Below are 25,394 nucleotides of genomic sequence, written 5' to 3'. Positions count from 1 at the left end.
TTTCCATCACTTTATCCTTATTTTTTTCAATTCTTATAGCTTCCTCTAATATATTCATTTCTTAACCTATCCTTCCTAGTTTTAACATTCTTATTTCTGCCATGCTCAATTTGTTTACTTGTACTTTCTTTATTGCTAAGCAGTGAACGATTAGCATTATGTCAGCTAGCTAATCGTTTCTACTCCTAAAGTTCCACGAAATAAGCAAAATGATGTTTTTTTTTCTTATTGGAGCTAACTTATGTACCATCCTCTTTCCATTTAGTGTTGGCACCCTTGCTTTCTTACTTATGTATTCCCGGAATGCCTTTTTGGATCTTTGTCAATGTCTTGGCCAAGGAATGCCATACCAGTCGGTAACAGTGCGTACCATATGTATCGGTACTGAATCGATATGCGTACAAAGGGTGGTATGCCCAACCGACCCTCGTATCGGATGTACCGACACAGTAATAGATTGGTATTGGTATAGGGTCCAATACCAAGTTGACGTACCTTGGTCTCGGCTATTCAAGGAACTTGAGAAGTGGATAAACAATGCTTGCTTGGGGAAGAAATTGAAGAATTTCTTTGGAATCCTACAAGTTCAATTTATTCTTTTTTCTTTGACAGATGATTAGAGCTTCATTTTGGTTTGACATTCAATTCAGACTGTTTCCAAATTTGCATTATATTCTACAATTGACAACGACTTGATGTCAACCCAATTCATTCTTTCATGGGACAGCTTTGAGCAGGGGGTTATTTATGCAGGCAGTAGTTATGTTTTATTTGTTTTGTGAATGTAATAGACTATCCCTGGCTTATCGTTTTCACTTATTGACCATGATAAATTGTTTTCTTTTAAGAATGCCAGCCTGAGCATTCATGTTATTTATGGAGATAAATTATGATATATGCTTGTCTTTAGTTAATCAATTACAAACATAAGCTATTAAAAGAAGTCTTCTTAGTCGATATATTAAGTTTATTCAAAAAATCCTTAATGAATAGATGATTCCTCATGATGATCAGAGATCATGAACATACATCTAACCCTCTAAACTTACATGCTTACCTACACTATGAGACAACCAATCCTGGGGAAACGTCGGCAAAGGATGTGCGTTTTTTTTTTTTGACATCATTGCTTTACTAGTCACAATCCAATACATATCACTGTTCTTTCTTCTTTAATCAATACCATACTGCATGCTTGCTTTTCCAAAATAAGTAGATTTCTCCAATCGTGGTTTCTTTAATTCTTCTTTATGTCCATTTCCGTTCTATGCTTGTCTGATCCATGAGCTAACTAATCCTAGGGAAACATTAACAAATGACATGCAATGTTCGTTTTTGTTGTCATCGTTGCTTAACCAGTCATAGTAAAATACATATCACTAGTTTTGCTTCATTAATTATTACCTTCCTGCATGCTTGCTTCTCCAAAAAATTTGTCCAATCATGATTCCTTTAAGTCTCCTTTATGTCCATTTTGGTGAGTTAAACCTCTAAATTTTAGTAATTGTTTTGTGTTTATTAATATAAGTTTTATTAGCATTTTGACTCTTTTTCTTCTCAAGAATAATGGTCTCACTTTATGGGCTACATCATTTATAAGTTTTATAGTTTGTAAATTATTTGTCTAGGTTCATTTATGGACTTGTATAATCTATGTTTCTGTTGTTATTCTTGTTCTCACTTCATACCTGTTAAACTTTTTTTTTTGTTTTTTTAAAAAAACAGAGAAACTAAATTTGAGAAAAGCCGATGAATACAAATATCTGAAGCAGAGCAATTGCTATTCTATTGTGGGCGTTGATGATGCTGAAAGGTTTCATACTGTGCTGGTACATCTTCTGATTGCCTCTCAAATTCATGAATTATATTTTTATTAATAAAGATGTTTTTTACTAGTGTTTGTAATTATTGTTCTCATGCACCAGGAAGCTATGAATATTGTTCATATCAGCAAAGAGGATCAGGATAATGTATTTGCAATGCTAGCAGCAGTTCTATGGTTGGGCAACATATCTTTTTCTGTGATAGATAATGAAAACCATGTTGAAGTTGTTGCAGATGAAGGTATAGTCTTTTATGTGTATTATGATCAATTTAAAAGATTAAATTTAGGTGTTTGTTCTCTGTAGAGTTTTCCCATTTAAAAGACTGATGTTTAAGAATCAAGATAATACTTTCAATTCTCTTTGTATATTACTCTTTTTTTTCTTTTTCTATTTCTTTATTCATGCTGTAAAAAATGTGGAATCAATTTCTCTCCTTTTCATTCTTCATCTTCTTTGCTCATAATTCTTGATTTCCTCGTATCTATTGAAGTTTTTCCACTGTACTTCCATCCATATTTCTTGTTTTTTCTTTTGTTTACATCAGACTCTTTAGATTATGATGAAATTTGATATCTATACTACTGCTAAAGGTAGAACCCCCATGCCATTTTGTCCACCCCATTTTGGTTTCTCCCTTTGATAGCCTACTACTTTCACAAAATACCCCATCTATATCCATTTTTTCTCATCACCTTGCCATACTTATCTTGATCGTTAGCAAGGAAATTTTATGTGGGGCCCATTTGTGGCTCGTCATCATTCCCTATCTTTTGTTTTATTTATTTTTTCCTTTCTCACTCTCTACCCCTTCCCTCCTCTACCAGAAAGTTTTCATCACGGCCAGGATAACTAGATGTCTTTGTTTCTATCATTATTGGGCACCTCCCAATACAATATATCTAAAACTCTTGGCCCTATTATTTGCCCCAGATAAACTGATAAAATCAGATATGTCGGCCAATATAATATATTCATATTGGCTGATATTCTTAATCACTCTTTCACTTCCATAAATATATCTTTAATAAATAAATATTGGAATCAATACTTAAATATAGTTATTAATCTGGATTTATTATATTGATGGAGATATCAATATCTTGATCTGAATATATCAGCCGAGATCTCAGAAAATCTCGGTTGTTTCCATACTTTTGCACTTACCATGTACGCCAAGATAAATGGAGATCTCGGTTCATCACAGTCTTGTCCACACACCAAGAGAGCCAATATATTAAGATTTCAAAACCTTGCTTGGTAGACAATGGAGCCAAGGTTCCTTCCTATACCATGGGCATGTAACCCAACTGGCTCGCACCCCTCCTTCGTGGCCCCAAGACATGATTTTAAAGATATTGGTATATAAACCTTCATCCTGTTTACAATAAGAATCCCTTTAATTGAGCTATGTTTTACTAAAAACTTTTTGATTATGTTTTCTTGGCTAATAAAAGTTCTCAACAAATTGATTCTAATAAGGAAACAACTGTCAGTATGAAATATAAAACATAAAATATTTCTTCTAAGTTCTATCAGATCTTAAGATTATGTCTTGTAGCTTTTGCTAACTTTGACCCCAATTTACATTTTATATCTGTGCTTTTCAGATAGCACCCCACTTCTGAAATTTTTTTATCAACTAGACAGGGAAAATATATTAACTAATGGGACCTCCCTGAATCATATGTAATGGGAATTATAGATCAATCACCGAATTTTCTTTTTTAAGAATATACTCATTGTTGTCATGACAGTTGTCTTTGATCATTATAGTGGAAATCAAATTTTTTTTCCTTTTTATAATCTACAGGGAGAAATTAAGCACACAGAGACACACATAACATTTTTTATTTTTAGATATTTGAATTTCAAAGGTGATTGGATGGGCCTCTACAAAAAAGGGGTATTGGATGAGTTGAAAGACATATAATAGCTGTTTTAACAATACTCGAGCTATGCCCCTAAGCATTGATAAGATTAGGCCCCACACATAAAATTTGTACCTATGATACAATGTCAGTAAACATGGTTTTCTTTTAAGGAACAGAAAAAAAAGGAAGAAAGGGGAGGAAGAGGTCCCTCCTGTTCGTTGAATTTGAGGTAATTATTGTTAGGTCTATAGACCCGACAAGTCAGGACTAGGGGAAAAATGGTCCTAACGCAGCCCAATTTTATCATGGTTCAGAATTTTAGACCTTATCGAACACATGTTTCGGCATTCTGACTATGGTATTGTTGCCTGTTTCTTGTCAGAATGACGCCAGACTGATGGTACCTTCCTGTTTGAATGGTCTTTAAATCATTGGAAAACATGGTCCTGACTCCGTTCTAGTTACGGTCCTTAATGTGTCTGCTTTTTAAGATCTTTGAGTTTACAATAAGTTTTAGAAATAGCAATAGACTCTACTAATGACCATCCAAATTACTTAAAATGTCCTATGATAGCATTTTAAGTTGGTGATGCTTCATCTTGACAATTTTGTGCATATAAAGTGTTCTCTTTTTAGATCTAAAGCTTGAGAGAGATGGAAAATGGATTATTTTAAGGGACAAATAAGCCTTGTGTGCTGACTTCTATGTGCCCGCCATTCTAAACCTGTTAGCTTCACAAGAATTTAATACATGATTGGATTATGATGTGACCTGTTTGCTGCACTGACCTCCCACATTATGATAACAAGGACAAATGACTATTGTGTGGCGTGTTTGGCAAAGTTCAATTTATCTGGTTTTTAAATTATTACATATCTACATGCATGTTCAAACAGACGCCTGATTCACTGCATTATTAAAATAGTATATCTACATAAAATATCAAGTCACAATGCGCAGACACACATGCAAGCACCTGCACTCACATGCTTGATCCACTGCAGTATTTAAAATAATTTATCTATATAGAATATCAAATAAGAAAGATCTGTTATATTTATATGGTGCCTTCTTGCTTAGGTATGGTTGCTGGTTATGTTTATCCTTTTGGAGGCTTGAGCCTTCTTGTCTCTGTTTTACTATCACTTAGGGTATTCATGGATTGTTGTGTTATAATCCTAGAATAAATCAATTCTCTTAAAAAATTGTTTCAAGCCTCAAACTAGATTGTCAGTCAACATTCTCTGCTTGCATCTTTTTGTGAAGTATGTAAAATTGTAAGTAGTGAACTTCAATGTTCTATTTGTTTTTTGAGTTAAAATTATTTCATTTTGTTTCAGGGGCGCACACTGTTGCTAAACTTATTGGATGCAATATTGGTGATTTAAAGTTAGCTTTGTCAACTCGTAAAATGAAAGTTGGCCATGATAATATTGTCCAAAAACTTAATCTTTCACAGGTTTGTTAGACTTATTGACTAGAAGAATTACTGATTTATTTTAATCTCTGATTTCTTAATATTTTCATTCTGATATTTTTCACTAGGCAATTGATACAAGAGATGCATTGGCCAAATCACTATATGCTAGTCTTTTTGAGTGGCTGGTGGAACAGATCAACAAATCACTTGCTGTCGGCAAGCGCCGCACAGGCAGATCCATCAGTATTCTTGATATTTATGGCTTTGAATCTTTTGATGTAATGTTCTTCTGACAATTAGTTGTCCATTTTGGTTCTATAGAATTTATTCTCATGAGAAATTTCTTGTTTTGCAGAAAAATAGCTTTGAACAGTTTTGTATTAATTATGCCAATGAAAGGCTTCAACAGCATTTTAACCGCCACTTGTTTAAGCTGGAACAGGATGTAAGTTTCTGCAGTCCTCAAGTGGTTGAAACACTAGGAGGGCACATATATAAAAGAACGAACTTATGAAAAACTAATCTGTTTTAAAATGCTGAATGTGGTGATGGAATGCAGAGATAAAACACAGGAATCATGAAAAGTTACCAGTTTTAGGAGTGTCAAACTTAGTGTTAATGATCATAATTTATCTCTCCCATGTTTTATGGTACTTATTTGTTATTTGTTAGTTTTTGCATTCTTTTCTTCCTTGTAAAACACTAATGCATTTGAATATTTTAATATTGTGTTTATATAGATAGTAACTTATTTTGCTATCTCATGCTAAGTAGCTTATATGACATGTTTTCAGTATCACATGGACCCACGTCACCCACCTTTGACTTGTATGTTACCTTTTTCCTGTTTATTTCTACATTGAAGATTCTCAATGAGCTTGATCAACTTTATGTTGCAGAAATATAGGACCATTAGAGAACAGAGTCATATGTGCAAGGTCTTGATACTGAAAGCTAGTTGATATGCTTGATATGACCCGTCAATATGAAAATGCTGTGATGTACATGTAGTCATGCTGAATCAATACGCTCTGATGCAACACCTGATGTTGACTAGGAATCTTGATATGAATGACTATAACCAGCACACATTGCCCCGGTTGTTTGGGGTTGGATTTTTGGATCCTTGTTTGTCAAGCATTCTTGTTTGGGGCACACATTGCCCCAGTTGTTTGGGGTTGGATTTTTGGATCCTTGTTTGTCAAGCATTCTTGTTTGGGGCAAGAATCCATGGATTCGAAAACCATCGGAACGAGATGTTATGATCGATATTGTACTGATCTAGCATGAAATTGGCACCAGTATGGGTGCCTGGATGTCGAAACTCTGTGTGTCGGCATGTACAAGCCATATTGATGCATACCTGTAGGTGTTGGTGGTGCCATATAAACTGTATCTATACATACCAATAGTTTTTCATTTTTTTTGAAACTAGAATAAGCCCGAATAAAATGTAGAAGGTCACAATTCAGAACCTCTGGTGAGACTTATTTCAGTAAAAAACCAAGGTCAAAAGTTTATGTGTGTGTGTGTTATACACATGTGATGCACGTGAAAAATTATGAGATATCAGTAAAAAGAAATTTACCAAAAAAAACTAAATAATGTAGAAATATACCAAAATTATGAAGTTAAAATAGCTAATATGATTGAAACAAATTGTATATTTCACCATACTTCAATCTATGACATACTTACCTCTCTTTGGTGCTTTCTACACCTCCAAACCTTGAATGACATGATCCCACTGCTCTCTATTTTTAGTTCTTAGCTTAGATGCAACTTTGAATTCACTCTTCCATCGACCAAAATCCTATAAAATTACCACTTAAACACTGGATCAGCAATATTAATATGAAAAACTGCTTTTGTATATATTAAGAATGTAATGACAAATATGCTGGCCCTAGATTATAGTGTCAATGGTTGTCATTATGATACATTTATATATGGAAACATTCATATACTATACAATACAACAGAATACAATATAGTATAGTATAATATGATATAATTAATTATATTATTTTATGTTTTTTATAATTCTATTATTGTATGCTATCATTTATATATCTATGATACTCTAAATGTTAACTTGTCAGCAATATTAATGTGAAAAATGTTTCTTTTGAAATGAGTTTAATTTATTCATGGCATTACGTAGTAATTTTGTTATTCTATTCTTTGCCACCCGTGTCTATCAACTTCTAAGTAGTGAGAAAGGACATGAAGAGATCCTAACATATTAAGTCGACTAATATGTTAAATCTATTAATTTGAAGTTTTAAGAATTTTGACATGTGGCAAACCTGAACAACGAATGTCCACAATGAATGTTGAGATTGGGAGTTGAAATGTTGGAGGGTTTTTTTATGCAAATGGAACCCATCTCGGTCTAACAAGATTTAGTTGTGAGGTTTACAGCCCAATCATGCACGTTCCAAAGACTTTGGTATACATCATGCACCTAAACCTCCTCCTGGATCCTCACCTAAATGCCATGCGTCTTTCTGTAGCTTATGATGGATATGGCCAGATTTAAGAGCAATCATGAATAGAAGTTATAGTAGTTGAAAGATTTTCAGTCAGAGGGCAGCTAAAACATTGAATGAATGTGTTTATTTTCTTCCCTCTTTCCATATAATATGACAAATTCCAATAGAGGTTATGTCCCTTTCTTTTTGTTTGCATCTACTATTCAAATGGACCTAGTATCAGAACACCAAAGGAGAGAGGTAGGCCTGGTCCATTCTTACTTGATGATATCAATTATATTTATATTATATATATTTGAGATTAGGGGGAATTTACATCCCACCCACTCGAAGGAACTAAACCTGGGTTTTTGCTGGGACTCGACATAGGATCAAATATTTGAAGGATAAATTCAAGATTCAAACCTGTACCCCTTGCTCCTAAGCAAGGGGCTGTGACCATTAAGCTACTGCTTAGTTTGCAATTCGATAGAGTTTGAAGGGCAACTTTAAGTATTTGAAGTTGTACTTGAGTTAAACCTGCCCAAAATCGAACTTGATCAAGGCTTGTCAGATTTGGAACAAGCATGGCTTTTATCTAAGCTAGCTAGTTGTTTAACTTTCCATGCATTCAACCTAGCTAGACTGGATTTGCTTAAGTAGTTTGTTGAGTTAATTTTATTTACAGGCAAAAAGGGTTTTGAGTTATATCATTGCTTTGATATGATCTTTAACAAGTCTATCTTTTGGCTAGGATTAGAGCAGTGGATCTGGAAAAGTAAAGCTTGATTTGACCAATTTACATCCTTGCTAATGACATATAAGTTGCTTTGATGAGTTAATTCGGTCATTCTATTATAATACATCTAATATTATATTATTTTTTTTTAAATTTTGATTGATGTCTAAGGTGAGTAGCTTGATGCATCTTGAGACCATGTCAAATATAAATGAGTTGATTCATGCAATTAATTGTACTAACCTGAATTTGGTATTCATACTCAAAATAAATACTAAGCACCTCACTAAAAATTAGTTAATTTTGAATCGACACAAAAGTTTAACTTGATCAAGATAGCTTGATGGGGCTTAAAGTTGGGTTATATCTTGTTTCATATCATAAGTATATATTTGGTAGTTTTTATGGCTTTTCTTTTTCAGTTTAGGATAGCTAGGACCCACTTAAAAACACATCTTTAAAAGATTTTAAAAGACACATTTGAGGGTAGTTTGGTAAACTTAGTAGTATACAACCAAGGGGGTGATGAAGATCCACCGCAAGTTCTTGCTTTTAGAGTAATAATATATTGTTAGTTTCTACGCATATGATTAATACACGTACCATATAATTCTAACGAAAAAACAATACAGGATTCGGTATCGGTATCTAAAACCTTGCAACAATCCAAATATGGTATGGATACTAATGTCCCGTTTGGCATCAATTTGATTTTTTTTAGAAACAAAAATAGAAATCTTTTTTGTTTGTTAAAATAAATTTTAAATATAAACGTGTTAGGTATAGTTAGTTATTTTAAAAAACATAAACATAGCAATGATGGTGGAGATGGTGATAGTAGCGCTCGAGTGTAGTTGTAGTAGAGGCAATAAAGACGGCAATGGTGCTGGTGGTAGGGGAGATAGCGGTATGGCCGAGGTGGTGATAATGGTTATATTGGTATAGTGAAAGTGGCAACGACAGTAGTGGGCATGGGGCATCGGTGTGGAGGCGATGATGATAATAACGATGGCAGTTGCACCAAGGGTGCTGGCAATGTGGAGGCGATGATGATGGCAATGGCATGCAAAAGGGGGTAATGATGGAGGTGATGACCCTCTTGTGGTAGCAATGGTGGTAGAGGTGACAATGACGGTGGAGGTGATGGCCTCGGTGGCAATGAAATGGTGGCAGTAGAGGTGGTGAAGGTGGCGGTGATAGTGGAGGTGTTGGTGGTGGTAAAAAAATATAAGTTTCTTATTATTGAAATTATTGAAAGTAAGGATTTCTTACTTTCATTTTTCTAGAAATAATAAAAATAATTAGGAAAAACAGAACATAAAAACAATAGCATAAACATGTTTTTTGTCTCGATTTCTCTAATTTTCTTTTTAAAAATAAAAAAAGAAAATATAGCAATGCCAAACTTGCCCTAAATGTGCTACATATAGATGATCAATGAAACTGAAAGTGAATATTGTTCAACTGCACTGGAAAAATTAATATCTTGAGTTTAACATGATCATATTTTCATATTCTTCTAGTTGATATCATGATTTAGAAGCTTGACTTGGTCACAGGACTCTTCTAACTTCTAAGCTTGATAATGAGAATATGTGAACTGCAGCTTGACTTGGTCGCAGGACCCTTCTGTGCTTAATAATGAGTATGTGAACTGCGAAAATCTTCTGAGAGTTTCTTATGTTTTTATGCTCCAACACTTGTCTATTTGTCTTTCATTCTGTACTATTAAGTCCGCTCTATTTTTGTATCAGTGGTGTGGTCATCAACCTGAGTCTTATACTACACCCGGTTATAGGCCTTAAGTGTATAAAGAGAGGAGATCCTTGGGGAACTCCCATAATGAGTACGAGAGGGATAAGGGAGCCTAGGTCAACTTAGGTCTCCTTCTTGCATGCACCAACAATTAAGATGCTTAAAATACCTCCTACCATGAATTAATATAGCTAGACTCCTATGGGAAGAGTTCATGTCCATAAGTCTATTCTATAACTTAGTTCATATGTTATTCCATATGAAGGATCGTTCTTTAGGGTGAATCAAACAATGTGCATCATGGCCATTAGCATGTGGAAAATGATTAGATGACTGAGGATGGGGCCTTAAAATAAAACCATGCGAAAATTTGTCAAACCTTTTAAAAGCATCAGCAGCACCAGATCATTCCTGTTCAAATCACCATACCAAACTAGATATATGCCAATTAGGTTCTATTTATGGGCAAGCCCACCACCTAGATTTGAAATCTAATCTCGCCATGAATTCTTCCTCATCTATAGTACACTTGATTATTTTAGTTTACACAGGAGTTGTTTAGACAAGCTGTTTTTAGCCGTGTCCTTCGTCCAAGGAGCACTTAGAATATTTGAATGGAGATTCAATAGTTTGGGTCAATAGTTTTGTTTCACGGATGTTTGATATTCTTCTCCATTATAATTCTAGGTACTATGAACCCGATCATTGTTATTAGTCTTGAGCAAACCAAAAGGGAAAAAAGTACATTTTGTAGTTTCTTAGTTTTCAAATTTGCTTTAAACACCACAATTTGCCATATTATGCCCTCTAGCTGATCTAAATTGCATCCTCTCATTGTGTAGTCTTGTTAGCGCACATTTTAGTAGTAAATTTGTACTTGGTTGTTCATGTCCTGTGTTTTAAGAAGCCATAGTTGTTTATTGGATCCAAAGCCATATGAATTAGTTAAATGGTAGTCTATCATTCATCTTACATGCTCCAGTTTCTTCATTGCTTACTTTAATTCTATAAAATCCATCATGTTTCTCTATTACCAGTTTAAGAATTCAATGTACATGGATGTAAATTGAAGTTTGTATTATATAATTTTACTATTTCTAACATAATTGTACCAAATGTTTTTTTCAATTTTTCTTTATATCCAAAATTCTTGATACTCAGTTTTGATTTCTTATATCAGGAATATATCCAAGATGGCATCGACTGGGCAAAGGTTGACTTTGAAGACAATCAGGATTGTCTTTATCTTTTTGAGAAAGTAAGTTTTTTCTATTGTTTACTATATTGCATTTCATGATCAATTTTCTATAATTTGTATTTCAAATGCCAATTATTAAAATAATGATATTTAAAAGAGGATGATTAATCTTCCACATCTAAATCTATTCTAGAGTATTGGCATTGAGAAATCATATAGCAGTCTTTGCTTGATGTTACCACATCTTTATCTTGTTGTGTCTGATTGATCTTTTATTAACAGTGATGGTTGTGCTTGACTTTGATGCAGACTAAGTTTTGCATAACAATATATGTCGACTTTCATGTCCCAGTAATTTCAGTAACTTGTATACATACACAATCATATCAAACACGCCTATTGTGATCTATTTCGAGTCACCTTTCTTCATTTGTGTTGTGTGGATCATGCGCATTCAAAAGATTGCATGCTGACACAGATAGCCTTGTCAAATCATATTTTTATAATCATGGCACAGGCTACAGGATTCATGGAAGTATTTGAGGACATGACTCACTCCATAGAACCAGTAGACAACCTTATTCTCTTTATCTGATACTGGTTCTTATTGAATTTTCAGAAAAGACCTGGTGGACATATTGCACATACATATGCATTTCATACATGTATGTGTATTTGTTTTTGTTCCACTTGAACTTGACAGCTACTTGATAATTCATGGCTTTATGGCATTGGATGTGCATCAAAACAAGGTCTTATCATTGTGAATAGGTTGCACATGTATATATAAAAAAAAATCTAATATAAGCACCTATTGTGATGCTCATGTACAACCAAAAATAGCTCCACTGCCGGAGAATTAAGAAGTGTATTGTCCGAGCCATGTGTGTATGGTCAAAGTTTTCTTTCCATTAACTATTGGAGCGTACCATACAACATACATATTTTACTTTAACCTAAACTACAGTTTTTCTTTTACAATTCTGCTATTATGATAGTAGAAATGTGAAAAATGCTACTATATAATTATTCTAGAGTATTTATCATGACTCATTATTAATATATATTTACTGACTGTCTTCTCTTTACTGCAGAAACCATTAGGATTACTGTCTCTTCTGGATGAGGAGTCTACTTTTCCAAATGGCACTGACCTAACTTTTGCAAACAAGCTTAAGCAGCATCTTAACTCTAATCCTTGCTTTAGGGGGGAAAGAGGCAAAGCTTTCACTGTTCATCATTATGCAGGGGAGGTTGCTAGTGATATCCTTCCTAAATCTGCCAAATAATATTTTTTTTTAAATTTTAATTCAAAATTATTGATGCTTAACACATGTAATCAGGTGGCCTATGACACATCGGGGTTTTTGGAGAAGAATAGGGATTTATTGCACATGGATTCTATTCAACTTCTTGCTTCTTGCAAAAGCCATCTTCCTCCAATATTTGCATCCAAAATGCTTGCTCAATCTGCAAATGTTGCCAGCAATCCATATAGATCCAGTGCCGCAGATTCTCAAAGGCTAAGTGTTGCAACAAAGTTTAAGGTAAGGGGTTTATTTCTATATATACACACCATGGTTCGCTGTACCACCCTGAACTGGCCGTTATAGGGCATACGTATTGGTTCAGTACCGGTACTCTATACGGGTGTACGAATACTTAGTATGCCGAAAAGACCTCATATCGTGCTATACCGGTGCATTATTAGTGACACTGGTACGGGGTCCAATACCGAGATTGCGAATCTTGATACACACTGTAGTAGATATTAAACAAGATATTGTTGTCTTTTCTGTCATAACAAAAAAAATAAAAGTGTTTGGCAAATTAGAGGAGTCATAACTCATAAGTGTTGCATTCTTTGCTTGTTTATTCTTGAATGATGCCAAAATGAGTTTCAGTATGATTGACTGTTTTTTTGAGTTTGATATATTACTTTTCCTTTTTGCTTACTTGATTAAATACTAAATTGGAATTATGGAGGAAACTTTTAAGGATAAGGGCTTAAAAATTAGTAGAACAAAGATAGAATATATGGAATGCAAATTTAATGAGATATAATATCAATTAAGATTGTTGTATACACACACACATATACACGCACGCACATGTACACACACACATAGATATATATACATATATATATATATAGCACGTATATATGTGTGCGTGTGTGTGTGTATAGACCAAGGTCCGCCGTACCGGTGGCCGGCCGGACCGGTACGGTACTGGTCCGGTCCGGTACGTACCGGCCGGTACGCGGTGGTTTCAAAAACCACAGCGCGTGGCGCTGTGGTTCTAAAAAAAAAAAATCGTACCGGTGCGAACTGGCCGGTTCCCACCGGTACGAGGCCGGTACCGGCCCGAACCGGCCGGTTCGGATAAAACACCAGGAAATACCGGTTTTTTTATCGTTCCGGTACCGGTCTAGGACCGGACCGGTACGGCATTCCATAGTATCGACGGTTGGATAAAGTGAAGAGGCGCATTTGGAATATTATTTGATAGGTGAATGCCTTGGAGACTCACTGGAAGTTTTATAGACAAAAGTAAGGCCTGCAATGTTGTATGTTTGAGTGCTGGGAATAAAAGTATATATTAAGATGGATGTATGATACAACTAGGAAGGGTAGATTGAAAAATGAATATATTATAGGATATATAGGAGTTGCACAAATTAAGGACAAACTGATGGGAAATTAATTAAAATGGTATAGATATATACAACAAAGATCTAAGGAGGCTCTTATATGGAGAGGTACTTTTAGTTTGGTTGACAGTTGTAAGAAAAGAAGAGGATGGCCTAATTTAACATGGGTGGAGGTTGGGAGGAAGGATATAGAGAAACTTGGTCTAACATCATAAGCAGCCTTGATAGAGACTCTTGGTGAATGTGATTCTATAAAGCCAATCCCGGTAGTTGGAAAAGTCTAGATGATTGTGATTATGATTTCTAATGTTTGCATATCAGGTTTCTGAACATTCTAATAAACAATTTTTTTAATTCTATCTCATTGACAATTGCCTTTTGCAACTATTGAAATCTATACTTAGTTCAAGAACCCAATTATGGCACTAGGGTTTTAGCAACCATGGTCAGCTGAAATCTTGTAGAGAAACCATGTGATAGCAACTGTCTTCTACTTGGAGCACTTTATTAGCATTTTTTGTGGAAAGATTCTAATGTAATTTGCAATTGTTGGAGTATGGTATGCTGTACCGATCGGTACAGGTCGGTACCGGGCGTACCATATCCGTACCGACGGATATCGGTATCGGTACGCCAGTGTCGGTACGCCTGACGTACCGCGTACCGTACCGTACCGACATTCGGTACGCTTATGCTAGTGCGGCACCGGTACGGGGTTCGGTACCGGTACGGCGAACCTACTTGGTCCTTTGTATTTATATTTTGAATATTTTGATTCAATCTTGTGATAGATACTCTACTGGTCAAGTCATTGGTCGTCGTGCACCTTAAATTGTTGCTCAAAACAACTTTATCTGCATAGCTTGAAAAAGAACAATGTTGTGATATCTTGTAAAGTTTTCTTTTGATTACTTTATTCATTCAGTGCAGTGGGTCTAATAAATATGTGAAAGTTATACCTTTTGCAGAGCAGAGGAACCAATTGGTAGATTACTCGTTTAGGCTCACTTCTCCCTCTTTTGATTGAAGTATTTAGTAATTTAGGGTACCTTGTATCTTCAAATGGTCCTGTTTTGGTTCAACAATATGTCAGGTTAAGTGGCATAGTCCCTGATGGGCCTGATCAAATTAAAATCACCTTACCTAGAAGCATGCATTCCTTTTGTTATTGGAAATTCTTTTGATTTATTAGTTTTTTCCTTTTCGTAGTGCAGTAAAGAGTAGCTCATATAATTTTACCTGACTTCTTTGAAAGGCTCAATGTTGATTTCAAGGAGCTAAACTTTTGGTCGTTTGGAAAGCCTATTTTATTTAGGTCAATATCTAAGAGACATATCATAGGTATCAGTTGGCTTTACATTGTTTATGGTCATCATTATCAAGTATTTTGAAGTTTCTTTGTCTTTAAAATGGAGTTCTGGAAATTCATTTTTTTGTAAGTTCTTTCATTTTTCATTCATTATTATTTTGCATCTTCTATTGTCTTCAAGGAATATCATCATAGGAGCCTTTTTCTTCCTAGGAAAGAAGGGTTCGTTTATATTTAATTTTTATCCCTTAAGCTATATAGTGGACCATTTATGGCTCATGTAAAGCTTACTTCCTTATTACTAGTCCAATGTATATAGTGAGGTGAAAATTTACTTTAGATCCGTTAATTGACAACTTGTAAACCAAAGTTATGTCATAAAATATACCATCCAAAACTCTCTTAACTATGTCAGAATGGAGTTGGTAAACTAGCCTGCTCTTATTCTCTTTTTTGGTTTAGGGGCAACTATTTCAACTGATGCAAAGGCTTGAAAACACAACACCCCATTTCATACGCTGCATTAAGCCAAATAACTTGCAACTGCCTGCAATTTATGAACAAGGGCTTGTACTCCAGCAACTAAGATGTTGTGGAGTTCTGGAAGTTGTTCGCATATCAAGATCTGGCTATCCTACCAGAATGTCTCACCAAAAATTTGCTAGAAGGTAATAATCCATATACTGATTCTGCAGTTGAGAAAGCCTGTATATCTTTTATTAATTTCCCAAGGTACAAGTATCTTTTTTCTTTCTTACTGTTATCAGGTATGGATTTCTTCTTCTTGAGAATATTGCATCTCAAGATCCGCTTAGCGTTTCTGTGGCAATTCTTCAACAGTTCAATATTCTCCCAGAGATGTATCAAGTTGGCTACACAAAATTGTTCTTCCGTACTGGACAGGTGAGATAAATACTCTAGATTGTAGAATGTGCAAATAGTTGCTCGAGTGCTCATTCAAGTGTGATCGCTCATTTTTTTTTGAGTTCTCCAAACTGTTCATGTAGTCCTGTAATATCAAATTATTTTGAGGTGTCTCTTTTTATCTTCCCTTTTCTTCTATGATTGTTTATGTTCCATATCTTACTCATCTTGCTCAATAGCCACTGTTCGGTTGAGATATAATATCAGCTTGACGAGGAGAACATGCAAGTGCCATGACAAATTTTCACAAATTCATTGATGCCTTTTCTTTTTCTCTTTTTTATTTTCCTATTATAGCACAACTATATCAACTCTCTTGTTCTTCTTATTGAAATTTTACAATTTATAGATTGGTGCACTTGAAGATACAAGAAATCGTACCCTTCACGGTATTTTAAGGGTTCAAAGCTGTTTCCGAGGACATAAAGCTCGTCATCATGTGAAGGAGCGCAGAAAAGCAATTGTTACATTGCAATCTTGTATTTTCTCATCTCTTTTTAATTATTTGATTTGTTCCATATTGGAGAAATTGTTTCGCGATCTGGTTGTACATATATAATTAGGTGTTTTTGTCTATTGATGTCACTAAGAAAATATGAAAGTTTTAAATTGTTGCTATATTTTTTCAGTCATTCGAGGTGAGAAGACTAGACAGATTTACTCCGGTTTGTTACAGAGACACAGAGCTGCAAATGTTCTACAGAGATATATAAAATCTCAATCTTCTAGAAAAAGTTTTATAGACGTTCGTAATGCTACAGTTGTAATACAGTCTGGTTAGAACCTCCACATTCTACTTTAGATGCTTTTTTGGACTTGGTCTATTTAGAGCATAATATTTGGCTTACCAATGCATCAATTCTACCAAACAGTTATTCGTGGATGGCTTGTTAGAAGGTGTTCTGGAGATGCTGGTTTACTGAACACTGCCAAGAAACTTGAAGGCACAAAGGTAATATGCATCCGTTTGATTGATCCTATACTAATTCTTCTAGTGTATCTAATTTCAGATTCTCCACATGTATATAAACTTGCAGTATTCTGTGGATCACTACAATAAGAATTCTGGCACCTTTTTTTTCTCTTTCATTGTATATTAAACTGCAGACATTAGCTAACTTCTTCCATCATGTATCAAATATAGGTATGTTTGATCAACTTAACTATTGAGATTTGAGAACCATATTTGATACCTTCATTTGGTTGTTTAGCAGTTCTTTTGTTTGTGGAAAATCTCAATGCTTGTATTCTTGCTTCCTATAACTCTAATCTCAATTTCCTCTTTTTTCTTTTCCCACCATTAGTAGCCTTCCACTTCTATCAATTGAGTGATCCTTGTGGCTTGACTTACAAGACTTATTCGTATATTCCATAAATTCCTGTCCGACACTTGTTGTGACCTTTTGTTTTGATAAACAGTAACATTGCCTCCATTATGAGCAAGTTGTTTGTCATGATGCATTGCTGCATTTGTGATTTTCTCATAAAAACCATACTTGTGAATATTATTTGATATGAATGATGCCCTTAATTCTATCCCAGATTTTTGGAATTCGGCTGTCTTCTCATATTGTTATTGGAAATCAAAGTCAACATTTTTTAGCTATAGAATAAAAGACTGAAAATTGTAATTAATTACTGTTGACATAGGCATATCATAGAGATTCAACACAATATGTTTGAAGCAAGGTCGGCGGAACCGTTCCGAACCAGGGGGTTTCGGCCATTCTAAGCTGTACCAATAGCTCACTGGTACGGTTCTGGCAACGGAAATGAGATCCGTTGCCAGAGCTGGAGGAGAAGGAAAGAGAGTGAGCAGGGGAGAGAGAGAGAGGGAGAGGTCGGGACGCCAGCGGAGGCCGCGGGGGACAAGGCCACAGCCGGACCCTGTTTCGAAAAATTCTTTAATTTTGTAAGCCACGGTCGGGCTCCTATTTCGAACAAAACAGGAAAACCGGCTGCGGCCTCGCACTTTGCGGCCTTCGCCGGCCCCCCGGGGCCTCTGCCGGCGTCCGCCACCCTCTACAAGTCTCCCTCCCTCTCTCCTCCTCCTCCTCTCTCTCTTTTTCTCTCTCCCACAGTACCGTACCCTCGTCAGTACAGGCCTGGCATAGCCCGTACGGACTCATGCCGCCGGAGAACCAGTACGTTGCCCGATACCGATTCCTCCAACCTTGGTTTGAAGTTTGAACAATAAGCAACAGTGTCTTAGGAGTATATCGAAACTAATCAGGTAAGATTTAATTAGTTTGACGACTATTGTTTAATGGCTAAAGGCTATATCTTGTTCCTGGTAAATAGATAGTTCAGCAGCCGCGAATGATCATCATTATCATTGATTCATCATTATCTTTTATGGGAAGACCTGAAAATAGACAACTATTGCAATAGGATTACCCATTAAAGAAAAGGAATTAGCGGCATAGAAGATGAACAAGAAAAATAGAAAAGAACAAAATAAGAAGAAAATATTATTGTGATGCTGAACCTGATTGCATATTATTGGAACATATGCACCATAAAAAGATGTTTTGATAAGTCTACAGGCAAGGGACAAGTTAAGCCTTCAATATCACTGCTTAGCTCCATTATTTTGGAAATAACTAGTCCAATTGCATATTTAGGAAGTAGGTCATCCAACTTCTGCGATAATTAGAGTTCTTCCAATTATTCCATGAACCTCACATGAATTCTCAAAAGTATAAAGCGCACAAACAACTAACAGACTGGAATATCCTGGATTATCCAATATGTACATTGAGCTACTTAGTGGATTAGCAAGGAGCAGCACTACTCACATCGCTAAAGAAGCACTAGTATATCTGTTACTTGAGATAGAGATTGGAAATGAATGAGTTGTTGAATGAAACTCAAGGAGGCAGTGGGATAAAACTTCACAAGCTTTAAACTTTTTCTCTGGATGGTTTAGTGAATGAAAACTCTGAGGCTGCATTTGGATATTGAATAGTTAACCTAGGGGACAATCTCATGATGCAGAAGTTTCCCAATGAAGCCTTGCGAGAAGACTAATTTGATCTTTATAGAGCATTACATGAATAATGATCTGAAGCAAAATTGCAGGAATTCATGACAGTGGTCTATTCTGATGATTATAGCGCCTAATCTGTTCACCTGATTGACTTTCTTCAAAAGGTCATGAAAACGTCTTGGCAGTCCAAATTTCACCTGAATCCAATATATGAATAGTTGCTGCACCTTTTAAAATCTAGACCCTATGAATCTGGAATTTGGACCAGTTTCTCAATACCCGAATTTTCATCAGTTTGTAGAATTCATCTAACTTATCTGATCGAAAATCTGTTTAAACTGATTAAATTAATCCTGATCTAATTCATCTGTGTCTTTGGATTTCAGACTTGCTATTTTAGATTTTAAGCTGGTAAACACCCAATATTTCAACGATTCATCAAACCAGTTTCGCTCATCTGATCAAAATTCTGTTTAATCTTATTAAAGAAGACTCCTTAATGTTCAGATTTTGAGGCAATCCAATGGTGGATCTTGCAGTAACATTGCATAAATTGGACTTAATTGGTTTTTATTGTCATAGGCTTATGCACATCTGATGTAGGGGTAATATTTTATATAAATCAGAGTCAGATGTGACTTAGTTGCACTGTTTCTATGTGAGTCTGGGTCTGAACCTGAACCAGATACTTAGAAGTACTTGAGCTAAGTTCAGCCTAAGGGAGACCGCCTAACTTGATGATCACTGGTTCAAATATCAGGTGAGTACAGCAATGCATGTGCTACGGCAATAAAAGTTCTGCCATCTCAGATTATTTTGACTGTATGATCATGAACCTAATCTTATGCTACTGCTATAGAAGTTCTGCCATCTTGGATTGGTTTGACCCTATGGTCATGAACCTAATCTTAGTTGGCTTACAGCTGGTTTCATGATGGTTCTCAATTTGAGCCCAATTTGACTCATAATGAACCAAACTTCATCCAATGGTCTAATTGACCTTCAATAATACTTCCTTCAAATTAGTCAAAATCAATGAACTTTGAAGCTTCAAAGATGAACCTTGGATATAATTGATTAATATTCAAGCTTGTATCCAGTTTCATAAATATGGCCAGATCTCATGTTAAGTCCTAATCCGACACAAATCAAATTGGAAATGCAACCTAAACTTGTGTGTGGTTTAAATATTAATCTAACCTTCATAACTTAAATCAAAAATGGATAATTATAATCAATTGACACTATGAAATCTCCGATTGCCCCTTCAACGCATGATCCAAGGTCATTTGGTTAAACTAGCAATTTGCCTTTTGTTCTAAAAAATTGAAAATTGACATATATTTATTAATATTGAGTCAAAATGTAACTCAAATATTATTATAAATAATAAATAATTAGCAAGGCGTTCTCTTCCATTTGTTATCATTATATCGAAACATAATGTATAATCAAGAATATTTTTTCATGTTGTATCATAATATCTGCATCTTGCATGTTTGCATCTCTTAAATGTTATTTATACAATCTTGGATGGCTTATTGATTTTCAACCAGCTCAATTGGAGATTGCTTATATAAATGAGCACAATTAACTAGGAGTCTTGGAAACGGAGGAGATATGGTCCCCACACTCATCTTATATATTACTTATCTCTACCTTTTATCTTCACTAGGCTGAATCATTTTCAATTCAAGCTTGTGTGTAGATTCACAAAATAAGGGATTGGAGGTGAGTTGGCATCTGATTAACTTTACAATATGCGGGGATTGGGTTGCTATAATACTTTCACTTGCAACTATATTTAACCAAACCTTCTTAGAGAATCCTGAAAATCATTAGGGTCAGATACCTTCACTTGCAACTATATTTAACCAATCTTTTTTTTACCATTATAACCCCAAAGCATAAACCAAGGTTCGCCATCTTAATATCGGTACCATCCTATTGGTACGCGGTACAGTATGAGACGGTAAGGCGTACCGAGTGTCAGTGCGGTTCAAGACTACGTAGTGGTTCCATACAGATACAGTACCGACCGATACGACAAATCTTGAGAAGTACTAATATCGATAGGATTAAAGGCTCAACCTCCACCCATGTTTAATGTAGCAGGATCTCATGATCAAGATGTCCCCACCCAAGAAGAAACTAAGCCATGCAGCTGTTTAAATAAATATGAGGATGTTTGGAACATTCTGGGAAACTTAGAGCTTTTAAAACACGCACTATTACTAATAAAGAGGTTTCAATGCTAATGTTGGGACAATGAGTTCACACAAAAGCTTAAACTGAAAAAGATCTAGCCTTGTGAAAATCATGATATACATATCGTAATATGTACATCTTGTTACAATGGATTAAGCTAGTTGAAAATCAATTACCTGTCCAATAATTTATAAATAATTTAAAAGAAATACAAACATGCAAGATGTGCATATTGTAATAAAAAATGGCAAAAATACTTTTGAGCATAGTTTATTCTTTCGGGTATAATGATAACAAAAGGGAGAGAATGCCTTTGGCAATGATTTATGATTTATATTTATAGTGATGTTTCAGTTATATTTTGAGAGGGTGGGCCTTAGTGCAATGGTAAGAGTTGTTTTATTGTGACCTAGGTGTCACAGGTTCAAAACACGAAAAATAGTCTCTCTACACATGTGGAAAAGGCTGCATATATTTGACCCTCTTGAAACCTTGTCGTGGTAGGAGATTTATACACCGGGATCCCTTTTTTGAGTTATATTTTGACTCAATATTATTAAATATATGTAAATTATCTATTTTTTAGAAGAAAGGGCAAATTGGTAATTTCACCAGACGACCTATGCTTAAACTAAAGAAAATTCGGCTATTGAAAAATTGGTCCAAAATCCAGATTCATAGGCCTAGAATCTACAAGGTGCAGCGACAGTTTGGACATGAGATTGACTTATTTGGAGTGCTAAGATGTTTTCAATGTTTTCATGCTCTTCTGACAGAAAGTCAATCAGGTGAACAGATCAGATGATATAATCATGAAAATTGACCACTGTTGTGAATTCATGCTATTTTACTTCACATTATTATTCACGTAATCAACTTATGTTCACTTTATAGGGATCAAATTAGTCTCATGGAAAGGCTTCACTGCGAAACCTATGCATCACGGGATTATCCCCACAAGATAGTGGCTTTATTGGGATGATGAACTTCCAAGAAGAGTACTTGTCAATGTTTGTATGAGCAGAACGTAGGGACTTCGCTGAATCGTAAAGTATTAACAGAATGTGTTAAGCCTTCGATGGGCGGCAAAGTATGAAAGAATAAGGCTTTATCCATGGGCAAAGTAGCATAGAGAGATCAGGGCTTTGCTGGTGGGCAAAACATTGTAGACAAAGCCTTCGCTCGTTGGCAGAGAGTATAGGAAGAATTGAAAAAGAACAGAGTACAAAGGGGAAGAAAAAGAATAATACAACAAGAAGAGAGCGAGAAAGGAAGAAAAGAAAAGGGAAAGAAGAGAAATAAGATTAGGAGAGAGGAAGATAGAAGAAAAGGTGAAAGAATGTACCTGTTTGGGCCGCCAAATTGTTGCAGAAAGATTCTGGAGGGTTGTCAATATTTGGATGAACTGCAAGCGAGCTTGTCCTTTTTGTGGGTAGTGGACTTGCAGAGGGCTACTGATGAATTGGTGAATGGATTCTTTGTTTAGCATTGACTAGCGCATTGCTTAATTATCTTGCACCTTGATGGTAAGGCCTCCCTAGGTTCTAGGCAGAGTGGCAGACTACCTAAGCACTGACTGTGACAGTCCTATATTAGAACGATGTTGTGTATCAATATGGTGTCTTTGTAAAGATGAGTGAGCCTCATGTTTTCAGATGCAAACATCCAGCTATATTTGGCTGTTTGTTTTAAAATATTGTGTTTGCAAGCTTGCTTGCTTGCCCGCTCAACCATATCTTTATTCATGCATATATGGCTTTACCCTTTTAAAACATTAATTGCCCTTCAAACTACAGCCCATTGTGGTTGGCCATTACAGTTCACAATAAATGAACTCGCATTATATATTATGACATCATAGTGCTTGTAGCCCTTTTGTAGAGTGCAGAATCGATAGCCTATAAGTAGATTATAAAATTTATAGCCCTTTGGTACTGTAACCGAGGAGTGCATGTTGCGGTTGTTGATGAAAGGATTTAAGAGTAGAGGTTCCAATGCAAGCTTTGTGAGAAATCCACCTACGGGACTTGGGTCGATAGGTGGAAACCCTTTCCCTGGTGTGCTGAGGAGAGGGTCCTAGGTTTGAACCATGAAAGAAATTTGGGACAATTTTTTCTTGAAATTTGTCTATTTTTTATTTTATTATTATTATTATTATTATTATTTATTTTATTTTTTGAAAAGGAAAGATGTTCTCCCATCAAATTCATTGAAAAAATGAAACTGACATAAACATCCTCAGGTAGGGGAGAAAAGTTGAGAAACATGGAGGAAATATAGATACAGAGACTATAAGAAGTGGGTAGGGGGATATTAGTTAGACGAGAGAAGCATGGCCTTGTTTCGAGAAGGTCGCAAGGTCTTGAGCTTGTCATCTTCCTTCAACATATAGACCCAATTAGAAACTAGATCCTACGCTCCATGCCACACTCCTTCCTCATTGGTCTTCTTTTCTCTAAAGTCCCTTTATTCTCTTTGGCCATATGCTCCAGTCTATAGCAGCTGTGATGATGTACCAGACAATTCTGTCTTATTATGAAGTGAGTCCATTCAAGTAGTGCATCCCATATTGTCCACAAGAGAATCATTTCTAGCCTGAAACTTATTCGTTATTTCAGACCAGAACTCTTTAAAGAAGAAGCAAGTCAAAAATAGGAGATCAGTAGTTTTGTCTTGGCAGTCACACAACACACATTTTGAGTTCCACTTGTTTTGATTTCTTTAATTAAGACAAAACCTACATGTTATGTCATGTTCAAGTTAATTGAAACCCATCCTAAACCAATATAATAAACCAGACTAGTTCATCTGGAAATAATTTGCTATCTTGGAGCCCAAAATGACTAAGATTAGGCCTAATGCAACCCAACAAATTAATCATATAGAAGGTTATTGTTTTGGCTGAAACTGATCCATTTTGGCTGATACGGTGATACCTAGCCAAAACTGACCATCCAGTTTACTGTTATTGTCAGTTTCAATTAAACTGGCTAATTTCATGCCATTTTTGTTGTTTATAATTATATTTGGGTACATTACTTTCCTTACTTTAAGTGCATAGGCTATGTGGTATCGAATTTTAGATATTTTTCTCTCTTTCTCTTGGAGTTACAAGAGGAGTTTGATAATAACTTTAAACCTTTCTAGATAAAGTTAAAAAAAAACCCTTAGTACTTAATAAATACTAATGTGAACGATGAGATGCAAGATGTTTTGCAAAATTATTTGTTTTAAAGAAAATAAATATAACATTTGTAGCTACATGCATTTGATTAAATAACCACTTAACTATAAAAATACTAAAAATAATCTAAATTCAATATATGTGTGAGTTTTACTAAGAATGTAATAAAATGTATTTTCCAACAACTACAGTCCAAAAAACAAGTATATTATATATATATGTGTGTGTGTGTGTGTGTGTGTGTGTGGTGCACTTACTAATAGATATATCAGCCTAAAATTTACTATGGAGATGAAGAACCTATATAATACAACATGCTCTAAAATGTTGGGTAATTGTGTTTCTTGGTTTCTTTTATTGTCATAATCTTTTTTTTTATTTTTTTGAATTTTTGTTGGTTTTTCTGATCAAAACTTCAAAACCTTGAGCAAAACTTCTGAAGCTGCAAAAGCTTGAAGCTGTAGAAATTGAACCTCAACAAAATCCAGGTGAAACCAAAAACCAGGTCAAGTTTTCAAACCTTGGTCGTTTATGAATTTAACTCATGTATTTGCACGTGCATTCTCCAAAACGGATGCCTACCTCTGCTATGTCACTATCCGTGGATTTGTGATGTTTATTGCAACCCTTTATTATTCTGTCATTCTATTGTCTTCCCATTTACATTTTTTTTATGTACCTGCCTTGTTTTGTCGAGTTAACCATGAAGCTTGTAATTTCATGAACAATTTTCAGGAAGACGAGAAAACATAAGACTTGGCCTGTCTCTGATGGGTTTAGCAAGCCTTTCTGTCATTGACACCTTGTTTAAATCATTTTAGTAGTAGCACAAGCAACTCATAT

General features: G+C 35.2%; 1 pseudogene; it reads left to right on the top strand.

The window, feature by feature from the left end:
* Window positions 1–25,394, top strand: part of LOC120105468 — a 36,154-nt pseudogene that overhangs the window by 9,512 nt on the left and 1,248 nt on the right.

Source organism: Phoenix dactylifera, unplaced genomic scaffold (assembly GCF_009389715.1).
Source record: "Phoenix dactylifera cultivar Barhee BC4 unplaced genomic scaffold, palm_55x_up_171113_PBpolish2nd_filt_p 000292F, whole genome shotgun sequence".
In the NCBI taxonomy this organism is placed as follows: Eukaryota; Viridiplantae; Streptophyta; class Magnoliopsida; order Arecales; family Arecaceae; genus Phoenix; species Phoenix dactylifera.
The sequence above is the reverse complement of the archived record's forward strand: the minus strand, read 5'-3'. Positions and strand labels throughout refer to the sequence as shown.